The sequence below is a fragment of the Peromyscus californicus genome, unplaced genomic scaffold (genome assembly GCF_007827085.1).
Source record: "Peromyscus californicus insignis strain IS unplaced genomic scaffold, ASM782708v3 Scaffold_11__1_contigs__length_118956290, whole genome shotgun sequence".
In the NCBI taxonomy this organism is placed as follows: Eukaryota; Metazoa; Chordata; class Mammalia; order Rodentia; family Cricetidae; genus Peromyscus; species Peromyscus californicus.
The window spans coordinates 59,077,186-59,089,954 of record NW_026294402.1 but is presented as its reverse complement, the minus strand read 5'-3'; the positions used below and the strand labels follow the sequence as shown (position 1 = coordinate 59,089,954).

The window sequence follows — 12,769 nt, the reverse complement described above, 5'->3', positions numbered from 1 at the left end:
CGGTGAATGGAGGTGGCATGGTGGAGGTGGGGGTGGGGTGCAGCTGGAGCAGGCTGGGACTGCGGAGAAGAGAGCAGCGGGACCGCAAAGGTGAGCTGGGCTCCGACAGTGAAGGATATTGAATGATAACAAGGTAGGATTTTATCTTGGAGATAATGGAGAATGTTATTAAAGCTTAAAGGTTTTAAAATTTATGATGCCCTTATGTATATATTATACATAAGGACATACATTATAATACCCTGTCAAAGTGGATAAAGGCTAATATTACCTGCCTTTATGGAGTGTTTAGTTAGGCAGGCTGGGTGGTAGGCATCTCCTATGTGGTGTCACACTTTATCTTCACGACAACTCTAGGAGGGAGATATGATGCCCATTTTACAGATGAGCCAGTGGAGGGACAGCATGGTTAAAGCCTCCCCGGGGGGTCCACATCAGACCTGAGTGCAGACAAGCCTGACCCCAGAGCCCATGAACTTAACTTTGATGCTGTTGCTGCCCATTCTACAAACAAGGAGCACCTTCGTGAGTCAGAAGCTCATATCAAGGGTTGGAGGGATGGCTCAGCAGTTAAGACCTCATACTGTGCTTGCAGAAAACCTGGGTTCAGCTCCGAGCATCCGTGTTAGATGGCTCACGACTGCCTGTAATTTCAGCTCCAGAGGTTCTAACGCCCTCTCCTGGCCTCCCTGGGCACCTACACTCACCTGCACCAATCCACATGCATACACATAATCAAAAATAAAATTTTAAAAAGAGTTCACAGCAGCCTTTTTTAGACAATATAGATTTAAATAGCAAATGGTTCACATTCTTTAACACAATATGAGTTTTTTTAAAACAAATATCAAATCAGCAATCTACTCAGAGATGCATGTATGAGGATGATGGTTGCAATGTGATTTGGAACAAAGAAAAGTCAAAAGCAACCAAAATAATCCCCATTAGGAGAAGGTTCCTTATAAAGTGATGACATTTAATGTAACAATTAAGATGACCATCGCAGGCCTGGGATGTGGCTCATCTGGTAGCATGCTTGCTTAGCATGCACAAAACCCTGGTTTCATCCCCAGCCACATAAACTAGACGTGGTGGCACATGCCTGTAATCCTAGCACTCAGGAGGTAGAGGCCAGCTAAGATGATCCTTCTAGGGCTGGAGAGAGGGCCCGGTGGTTAAGAAGGCTCACTGGCTGCTCTTCCGCCGGACTTAGGTTCAATTTCCAGCACCTACAGAGTCTCTCATAACTGTCTGTAACTCCAGTTCTCAGGGATCCAACACTCTTAACTGGCCTCTGAGGACACTGTAGTCGTGTGGTGCACAAACATCCATGCAAGCAATACTCCTATATGTATAAAATTAAAATTTTTTAAAAGTTAAAGGTGATCATTGTATAGAAAACTGTTTCTATAATCCCAACTTTGACAAAAATATACAACAACAAAAATAAAATAAAAAGAAATAAATAAACATGTAATTGGCAATAGTGTCTGTTACGAGGGGATTAAAGATGGTGTTTTCCTTGTACACCCTCCAAATTTTCTATATTTGACTATCTCTTTTTTTGACAAAAATACAAGATCTTGTAGGCCAGAAAGGTCAGTGGACAAAAGTGTTTGCCACCAAACTTGATGACCTGAGTTCAATCTCCAGAACCTTCTTCTACACGGTAGAAACAAGGGCTAAGTTGTCCTCTGACCTCCACACATGCACTGTGGCACACATGTACATCACATCACACACACAAACACACACCACTAAATAAATAAATTTAAAAATTAAATACATAAATGGCGGCGCACGCCTTTAATCCCAGCACTCAGGAGGCAGGGGCAGGTGGATCTCTGTTGTTGTTTTCCCAAGGCCAGCTAGGTCTACAAAATGAGTTCCAGGATAGCCAGAGCTGTTACACAGAGAAACCCTGTCTTGAAAGAGTTAATTTAAAAAAAAAGTACATGAATTAAATCTATCCTTTGAAATGACTACAGTTGTGTCAGCTGGGTCAGCCTGGACAGTGACATATATATCAGCCACTCATCTGCCACTTGACCCTAGGATACCTGAAGATCAGCATGTTAATTAGCCTGGCACTCTGGCAGCTAATGACAAGCAAGGGTCCATGTTCAAACCATCCCATTGAGTTACCATCACTCACAGACCCAAATAAAGCAGACCACTAACTAACCTTTTTTGGTTTTGGTTTTTGATTTTGAGACAGCATCTCACTGTGTAGCCCTAGCTGTCCTGGAACTCACTTTGTACACCAGGGCTGGCCTCAAATTCACAGAGATCCACCTGCCTCTGCCTACCGAGTGCTGAGACTAAAGGCAACTAATTAATCTTAGAGCTGAAAATGTCTCTCTTAAGCCAGTATGACCATGTGTGCCTGTAACCCTAGTATCGTAAAGCAGAGACCAGCGTATCCCAGGAAATCACCAGCCACTCACCCTAATCAAAACACCAAACTTCAGGCTCCGTGGGAAAGCCTGTGGGAGTGACAGGAGGGGACTCCCAAGCTCATCCCTTGTCTCTGCATCTCACACACATGCAAGCATACACAGCCCTGCTCTCCAAATGCGTTAGCACATGTGTTAAGCACTGTCATGACTACCCTTTAACCCACCACGGTTAACTCTTCAGGGGAGGTGGGAGGGGAGGAGACAAGATGGTTCTAGAACTTGGGAGATCCACTGTCTGGTTAAAAGCTGAACCTTACTATCAGATGACCGGGCCCTCTCAGAGGAATTAGAGTTAAAGCTAATAACCCAATTTGGAATAATTTAAAGCTCTTTTTAGGGAAGTTTTTGACTCAATTGGGTTCATTATGCATGGGTTTAATGTGTAACAATTTGTTCTTGAAAGCTAACATTATTGTTGGCAATAAAGATAGGAAGTAGAAATAAGTTTCCAATATGTAAAGCAGATTTATTTCTCGTTTCGTGTGGACCTGTTCCGGGTCTCTGCTTGTGAATCACGCCGGGCTCCCGCAATAGGCTGCTGTCCGTGTGGCTGGTTATGATAAATGGCCTGTAATTGTGAATCTGATATTGGTTTTCAATATTGAATTTATCATTCTGTCCTCTTAACAGATATTAAATACTTTTAAGAATTTATCCATTTGCCTGATCCATCCGTGATTTTTCAATATGTAAAATTTATTATTTTCCTAGTTTTTTGAGATTTTAACAGGCCGACAACATCATTAATAACCCTGAGTAATGGAGCTGACCTCTTTTAAACCTCATTCCCGTCCACTAATCCAGAACATTCAAATTGAATCAAAATGTATTCAGTTTAGGGGCTTGAAAGGAAAGGGACTGTGGCGGAGTGGGGTGTCTGGTTTGAAATGCGGCTGCTGCAGGGACGGCCACAATGTCACCGCTTCACCTCTGGTCCTCAGGGCCGGTCCTCGGGGCTGGCAGATGGAGCCAGGCCCCTGTCTCTGCCTTCTCTGCAGCCTCCTCCTTCTCCCCCATTGGACGCACTCACTCCGCAGCCTCCTCCCCACGCTGCCTCAGTTTCTTCCCCGTCGGTGATGGATGATCATAATAACAGCGCTTGTCTGGCTCCCTGGCAGAAAGTACTTGGTGAATTAATGAAAGCTTGCAGGCTGCACACACAGGGAGCCCCTCCAGGACAACAAGCATTGCTGTCCCTGGAACTGGCATCAAGCTTGGTGGAGAAGGATTTCTTCCTCATGCTGCTGAGATGGTACAACAGAAGGCAGAAAGAAAGCGGGTCTCGGGGCTGGAGATGTGGCTCAGTTGCTAGTGTTTGCCTAACATGCACTAGGTTGTGGGTTCAATCCCCAGCAATGCATAAACCAAGCATGGTGGCACATGCCTACTATGCCAATACTTGAGTGCAAGAGGAGTGTCAGGGTTATCCTCAGCTATATAGCTTGAGATACGTGAGATCCTGTCTCAAAAGAGATCAAGGCAGGTAGGGAGAAAAGAAAAAAAAAATCAGGCTTTGTGTAAGAGAAACAAGGCTGTGCATAACAACAGCAGCAAAGCAGGGCTCAATCATCCTTGACCACGGGCTCTGTATGCTTAAGGCCACCTAAGCACGCTGACGCCAGAAGAGCATGGAGTTCACTCCAAGTCAGAATTCGGAGCTGGACCTTTGCTGTTCTTGAACATCTATTTTTACATGTGCTGAGTTCAGGGGACACTTGGAGGCACAAAGGCGTGCTGGCCTGCAGTTATGGGGCTCCTCAACCCAGAGCCCAGAAAGGCATGAAGCCAGAACCAAGAGCACATGTAGAGGAACAAAGGACCTTATGACAGGACAAAGGAGTGGACGGAGGCAGTCTGGGAGGTCCAGCTGGCTTTCCTGATCTTGCGCATAAGGGGTGCAGAGGCAGTATCTCAGGTGACTCCCAGAGAGGCGCAGTCCCCACTGCCTCGACTTTGAACATTGAAAATCCAGCTTGTTCCCTCCCCAGAGCTCCAATTTCATATTCCTGCTGCAACTGATTGACTTTCAGTCCAATGAAAATCAGTTCCCTTGAAATTTTTGTCTATTTAAAGACTATAAGCCAAGATCAAACCCATCAGAAAAATCAGGGATTGTCAATAGGATCACCAAGAGGTGACAAATTTCCAAAGGGCTCCTGAGTCAAGAAGCAAGTGGCTTCTTTTAAAAGCAGAAGCCAAGAGGTCATCTGGTTCCAGACCTCAATCACTAGGCAATGTCTGGTACACACACACACACACACACACACACACACAGAGCAGAGAGAGAGAGAGAGAGAGAGAGAGAGAGAGAGAGAGAGAGAGAGAGAGAGAGAGAGAGAGAGATTCATGGGAAATGAGCCTTCTATCAACCCAGACACCTCAAAACCTTTACTACTCGCTGGGCACTGATGACATACAACTTTAATCCCAGCACTCAGGAGGAGAGCCAGGCAGATCTCTGTGAGTTCGAGGCCAGCCTGGTCTATAAATTGAGTTCCAGGACAGGCTCCAAAGCTACACAGAGAAACCTTGTCTCGAAAAAACAAAAACAAACAAACAAAAAACCTTTACTATTCATCCTGTCTCAATGCCTTTCATAACACTGACTAACCACATCTTGGAGCCCAGCTCTGAGAAACATAGGTCATTGTCAGCTTTCAGACATGTTCATACCTGGAGACTGTTGTGGGGACACAAAAAAACTTACACAATACTGTCTCTGTCCTCAGGAAGGACCAGTGATGGCCCTGTGCTTCTAAATCAATTATTGAACACTTACTGCATGCCTGGCACTGTGCCCAATGATGCAAAGAACACGGGAAAGAGAACCACACCCAGTCCCTTCCCCTGAGCTTACCTCATTCCAGATCTTGATACACTGACCAGAGTGGGTCACGTGATGTGTTAGAGTGTGTGGCAGAAGCAGTAAGTGTAAAGGGGTTGGGAAGGATCAATGCAGGTGAGAAATGATTGTGGTAAGCCATAAAAAGCATTGTGAGAAAAGAATGGGTGGAGACAGATGGGGGCCAAGCTGGGCTGCCTGCATGTGGGTGTGGGTATGTGTGCTAGGAAGTGCTATCTGTGTGTGTGTGTGTGTGTGTGTGTGTGTATGTGTGTGCTTGCGCACATGCCTGTCTGCGTGAATGTGTGTGTGTGTGTGTGTGTGTGTGTGTGTGTGTGTGTGTGTGTGTGTGTGTAGGCCAGAGACAACCTTGATTGTTGTTCCTCAGGTGCTGTCCACCGTTTTCTTTTTGCTTCTGAGACAGGATTTCTCACTGACCTGGATCTTGCCAAGTAGGCTAGCTGGCTGGCCAGCAAACACCAGGGATCCTCCTCAGTGCTGAAATTGTAAGCAAGCACAAGAGACTTTGTTTTATGTGTTCTGGGGATCAAGTTCAGGTCCTCATACTTGCAAGGCAGGCACTTTACTAACTGAACCATCTTCCCAGCTCCCACCCTGTTTTTTTAAAGACAAGGTCTCATACCTGTAGCCCAGGTTGGCCATTTGAACTCAACACAATCCTCCTGTCTCAGCCTCCCAAGTGCTGGGATTATAGATGTGAGCCTACACACTCACTGAGGAATTACTTTCTTTGTTATACATCCTCTCAAATATCTGCCTTCTCTCAGACAGTCTCCTTTATAAGGAGGGAATAAACATCAGTGGTGAATACCTAACTCTGCTCTCAGCATCCGTTACCACAGCACCCTCCTCAGCCACTCTGCCAAGCAGACATTCCAGGCCCCTTCTACAGAAAAGGACCCCAGAGCTAAAAGAGTGAATCAGTCATACAAGCAGATATCACCAAATCATTGGTCAAGATGGGATTATCACAGACTCATGTGGACTTGGAAGCAGACAGGAGAGGTACCAAAAAAACCACCCCAGACCCAGATCTAGAAGGCAAAGTCAGGGAAGGGAAAGAGTAGGACTGTTAGCTGTCACGCTGTCATGGCAAAGCAGCAGGGACCACACTGGTTTAGACACAGGGACACTTCCCTGCTGACATCCCACGTCTAACTTCTGCTTGACAGTTACTCCTTAGAGAAAATCACCAGTCCTGCTGAGGATGCAGGGCTCTGTCCTGCCGCAGCCGGAGTCTCCACTGCAGCTCCATGTCCTTCATCCAGGTCAAGACTTGCTCAGAGAAGTAGGCGCTCAGAGCTGGGCCATCGCTCAGCTATGTCTTCTTCCAAGGTAGGGAACCCCACCCCCAACAAGCCAGAAACCAAATCTCCTCAGTACTTAAGTGAATCCTATTTAAGCCAAAATCAATGTAATTAAAATAATAAGAAATAAAACCAAAGAGTACCCCCCACTGTACTTAATTATGGGCAAGATAAGGGGGGGAAAAAAAGACTAGTGTGGTTTATTGACAAGCCACAGTCCTGAAGTGGGACAGGGAGGGGAGGGAAAAAAAGGAAGAAAGGAGGGGCAGGAGGGAGGGAGGAGGGGAGGGGAGGAAGGCTAATTAAAACAAAGGTGTAGGCCCCGTGAAACGGCTGTCTCAGCAGATAAGCAGACTTACTGCACAAGCCAGGAGACCTTAGTTAAAGCCCCAGACCCACGTAAAGGTAGTAAGAGAAAACCAACTCTACACAGCTGTCCTCTGACCCCCACACACACCTCATTCATACACACACACATACACACACACACACACACACACACACACACACACACACACACACCCCTCATTCATACACACACACACACACACACATACACACACACACCCCACACACACACACACCCCTCATTCATACACACACACACACACCCCTCATTCATACACATACATACACACACATACACCTCATTCATACACATACATACACACACATACACCTCATTCATACACATACATACACACGCATACACCTCATTCATACACATACATATACACACCTCATTCATACACATACATACACACCTCATTCATATATACACACACCTCACTCATATATACACACACCTATACATACAATTTTTGTATTTAAAAAGCAAAGGTGTCATGACTGCTTTTTTAAAGGCCTTATAGGACAAAGGAGTCTGACGATGACCGAGCCTCTTGGGGCAGCTCACTCACCTGAGTGCTGGGTAGAAGATGAAGACTTGGGAAGCCCTAGTCACCAGGATCCTCTAGGTCCCTCTGGTTGTCTCCCCACACTTTCCCAAACAGAAGAGAGAACACAGAAAATACCACAGTCCAGTCTGCTGGACAAGGAATCTACCCAATGCAAGTGAACGCTTGTCACACGTCACCTTAAATCTTTTAAACCCCTTGGCACACCAAAAGGAGGGGGTTCACCCCATGATTATTGTTACCTGTTGTAACTGTTGTCATAAACAAGTATCCAGAGCCAGCTGGACTCAGCTCTGGAGAGAGACACCAGGTCCCCTTCCTGACTGATGCCCAAGCAGGTGACCACAGCCTGTCCCCAACCCTACTACCCATGCTGCATCCTCCTTTCTCCTGACAACTTCAGATCTTCTGAAATCGACTCTGTGTTCCTGGGGTTCTCACCTCTGTGGTCATCGTCAGGGCTCAGAGAACAGGGCAGAGGACAGAAACAGACATGAGCAGCCATTATCTGTGGTGTCAGCAGAGCAAGCCAAGGGTCTCCATACGGTTTTTCACGACTGATATTACCCTAACCACTTCACTTCCTCACCCCTCTGCTGCCCCAGGCCTTTTGTCTCTCAGACAACCCCATTCTGCACTTTGCAAATCCTCCCAGGACTTTAAAATCAAGATCCCAGGCTGGGGAGGCGCCTGAGTCAGTGAGGTGCTTGGCATGCATGCCTGAGGAGTTGAGCTCCATCCCAGCACCCACACACACACACACACACACACACACACACACACACACACACACACACACACACAATGGGCACGGTGACACACAGTATAATCCAGCACTGCCGAGGTAGAGACAGGGAGACCCCTGAAGCTCCCTAGCCAGTCTAGTCAAATTGGCAGGCCCCAGGTTCAATGAGAGACGCTGTCTCAAAAAATAAGATAAAGCTTGGCATGTGGTGCACACCTTTAATCCCAGCACTCAGGAGGCAGAGGAAGGTGGATCTCTGAGTCTGAGGCCACCCTGGTCTACAGAGTGAGTTCCAGGACAGCCAGAGCTACACAGAGAAACCCTGTCTTGAAAAAAACTAAAAAAAAAAAAAAAAAAAAAAAACCTAAAAAAAAAAAGCGGAGAGTGGTTGAGGGTACATAATATCTACTTTTGGCTTTCATACATAAGCACACAAAAGTGCACTCACACACCCACCCACATGTGCACTCGCATATGCACACACAATGGGAGCTGAGGATGTAGCTCAGTTCATAAAATGTTTGCCTGTCATCCACAAGGTCCTGGATCTAATTCTGAGCACCAAAAACAAAAACAAAAAACAAAAACAAAACCCAGGCATGGTAACACATGCCTGCAATGCCAGCACTCAGGAGGTGGAGGCAGGAGGATCAGAAGTTCAAATTCATCCTTGGTGACATAACGAGTTCGAGATTGGTCCACAGGACACCTTGTCAAAGAAAGGATGGAGGCAGAGAGAAAGGAGGGGCAGAGGGAGCCAAGATCCACAGCACAGTCAGTTTTATCCATACACGACTCGGGAACATGAAAGCATTGACAAGTGGCCACGGACACCTAAGACATGCACAAGTATTATACATAAGCTGCAGCTCTTCAGCAAAAGCCCACTTCCCACGACCAAATGGCATTTTCCTACTGCAGCTCTTGGAGATGAATTAAAGCGTAGATTTCACCAGAGTAAGTAACTTTTTATAGACGGGGGTGTCAGGGGGGGCACTTTCATTGCCTTTGAACCAACAGACTGTCTGGATGCAAATGAATGTGTCACCTTTGAGGTGATTGGCTGTCTGAGCTTCCTTGTCATAACAGAGCAGGCTCAGTGGATGTGACTCTTCTCCTCCTGAGTCTTGACGAGAAGATAAAAGACTAACATTGCCACTAGTGAATAATGAGATGCGGTCTTTATCAGTGAATGTAAGGTCACCACCAAGCCCAGCCAGCACCCCGTATACGTGTGTTCCATCCCCCGCTCTGTATAATGTGAGCCAGCATGCCAGGGGGAGCCAGAATGGCCCAGTGTATAAATTAGCCATTTTGAAAGGCTGCATTAAGTCTTTAGGGCCACCAGGGTACCTTTTAACGCATTGATGCCCCTCTTCAATAGACACTGGTCTCTTTTACATCTGACCTGCATTCTGATGACAATCTGATCGAAGGAATCGCTAGAAGGACTCTCCAAAGTATACCTGAGGCTGGGGTGGGGGGTAAGGGGGTGGGGTGGGGGATGGGGAATCTTGAATTGCAGCTGCCAACCAATCGTGGACCTGAGCTCCTCAGAGACACTTCTAAAATGAGCTGCTAGTTAAATAATGAGTCAGCCTCAGTTTCCACAGTGATTTCTCTGTGCCAAGTACACACAAGACTGACTCCTTCCAAAGCTGGAGGAAGGTGTGTTATACGTTAGGAAAGCTCTGTAAGAGGAGGAGGAGGAGGGAAACCAAGGAGTGTTCTAGAACACTGCACAAGATGATCATGGAGAATGAGGCTGTTGATGGGCAGTATTTAAAAGGTAAAAAAACGAGTTTGAAAATGGCTACTCACCCGTATAACCTCTGGCCTGGAACATGCAGATTTGATGTTCTTGTGGCTACTTGCGTTGTGGATGATTATGTTGTAACAGGGTCTCACATAGTCCAGGCTGGTCCCCAAACTCTCTGTGTAACCAAAGATAGCCTTAGGCTCCTGTGCCTCTGTTTCCCTAGTGCTGGGGTTACAAGAATGCACCACCATGTACAGTTCTAGACAGTGCTGGGGTGGAACTCGAGCTTTGTGTACACTAGGCAAGCAGTCCATCAGTGCCTCTGCAGAAGAGAAGACTGACCCAGAAGTAACAGAACAACACATTTTTATCTACTTTATATTTTATATTGTTTTCTCTCTTTTTGGTTTTTCGAGACAGGATTTCTCTGTATAGCCTTGGCTGTCCTGGAATTCACTCTGTAGACCAGGCTGGCCTTGAACTCAGAGATTCATCTGCTTCTGCCTCCTGAGTGCTGGGATTAAAGGCATATTTTTCTTGAAGCAAGGCCTCATATAGCCCAGGCTGGTTGGGCTGAGCTACACCCTGGGCCCTATGGCTGGCTCGGCAAAACCATGAACACATGCTCAGTGCCATGACACATGGGCTAAGTGACCCTGGTAAGCCCCTTCTCTATTCTACTGGATAAGAGAGCTTGAGAGACAGTGTTGGGGAAGGGCTGTGGCGGGGCTCTGTCCTCAAGAAAACTTCCAATGATTCAGGGGTGATTTGAAACTGCTCTATGTGGGGCTGGAGAGATGGCTCAGAGGTTAAGAGCACCAACTGCTCTTCCAGAGGTCCTGAGTTCAATTCCCAGCACCCACATGGTGGCTTGATCTGGCGCCCTCTTCTGTATATATAATAAATAAATAAATCTTAAAAAAAAAAAAAAAGAAACTGCTTTATGTGGCAAACTGTTCTTTCAGCAAGTTCTTGGGGGCGGGGGCGGGGGCAGCATCACAAGAAAACCTACAAGGTTTGTTTTCAGTGTACAATCACCCCATTAATTCACTCCACATGTTTTTACTGAAAACCTATATGCCAGGCATGGCTCTAGAATGTAAGCCCTGAGGAGCAGGCACAACAAAACGCTGCCTCCTGGGATCCTGCACCCAATGGGCAGACAGACAATAAACACAAGCTTGTGCTGTATGTTTGTAAGGAGGAGGCAGCTGCGAATCGGGTTCTGGGTCCTAACTGCTCAGGACCAGGTCAAAGACCATCTTTGTAGTCACTACACGCAGACACTTAAGGGGATTGTTTCACATTTGGCTGGCTCCATTTCCTCATCTGTAGACTGAGAACAGTACTGATAAAACCTAATTCACAGAATTGCTATTCAGATTAGTTCCATAGAACATCGTCAGCTCTACCATGCGTGTGTGTGTGTGTGTGTGTGTGTGTGTGTGTGTGTGTGTGTGTGTGTGCGCGCGCGCGTGCTTGTGTTCTGTTAACATAGACTCCCTCTTTATAATACAGGTAAAACAATGAGTTCAGAGGCACTTGCTGCTCTTGCCCAGAATCTGGGTTCAGTTCTCATCACCTACATGTGATGCTCTCTTCCGGCCTCCATAGGCACTAAACACACAGTACATATACAAACAAATAGGCACACACAGACATATAAATAAAAAGAAAGTTTTTAAAAATTTAAAGTTCGGCCGGGCAGTGGTGGTGCACACCATTAATCCCAGCACTCGGGAGGCAGACCTCTGTGAGTTCTAGGCCAGCCTGGTCTACAGAGTGAGTTCCGGGACAGCTAGGACTGTTGCACAGAGAAACCTTGTCTCAAAAAAATCAAAAGAAAAAAATGTAAAGTTCATGATACAGGGTCATGCTTAGAATGTGACAAGAGAGCAAGAACTGAAGTGACTCGTAAACGAGGGAGAAGAACAGCAGGAGACATGATTAGTGAGGGCCTGGGCTGGGGCTTCCTGGCCTCGAGATGTGGCGGGGACCCTGGGCACTACTCAAATAACAAGACGTCAGTGGAGAGTAACAAGACTTGTATTTTCATTTCTTTGTTGGGCAGAAGTTCCTCGGAAACAAAAAATAGAATTGCCATATAACCCAGCAATTCCACTTGAAGATAGGTCCACAACTGAAAGTTGAATTTGGAGAGACATTTGTGTCCCCATGTTCACAGTGTTCAAAACTGACAAAAAAAACTTCAGCCTAAATCTCAACACCCAAATGGATGGAAACATGTATAGCCATGTAAAGGAATATTATGCAGCCTTACAAAGCAGGGCGGTTCTGATACGGGTACCACACGGATGGACCTTGAGGGCATTATGCTAAGTAAAACAAAGCAACTGGGTTTCACTTGTAACTAGAAGAGTCACAGGCATGGGAACAGAAAGCAGATTGGGAATTACCAGGAACTAGGTGGACAGCTCTGGGCTCATGGGTCCCGACTTACAATATTCTAAGATGGAGAGTTCTGAAGGTGTGCTCCAAAACATTCTGAATATTCTTCCGAGTGCTAAACTAGACACTTCAAAGTAGTTAACATGACTAGTTCTTTGCATATTTTACCACTTTTTTTTTAAAGATTTATTTATTTATTATGTGTACAGTGTTCTGTCTGCATGTGTCCTTGCAGGCCAGAAGAGGGCACCAGATCCCATTACAGATGGTTGTGAATCACCATGTGGTTGCTGGGAATTGAACTCAGGAC

The 12,769-nt window shown here is 46.2% G+C and overlaps 1 long non-coding RNA gene across 1 annotated transcript in view; it reads right to left on the bottom strand.

The window, feature by feature from the left end:
• The window catches only part of LOC128094059 (uncharacterized), a 36,145-nt gene that overhangs the window by 1,294 nt on the left and 22,082 nt on the right, over positions 1-12,769 (bottom strand). The window contains exons 3-4 of the long non-coding RNA XR_008212834.1: positions 10,113-10,225; positions 272-5,799 (exon numbers count right to left, since the gene is read on the bottom strand). This is a non-coding gene — a long non-coding RNA (uncharacterized LOC128094059). The remainder of the gene's footprint in view (positions 1-271; positions 5,800-10,112; positions 10,226-12,769) is intronic.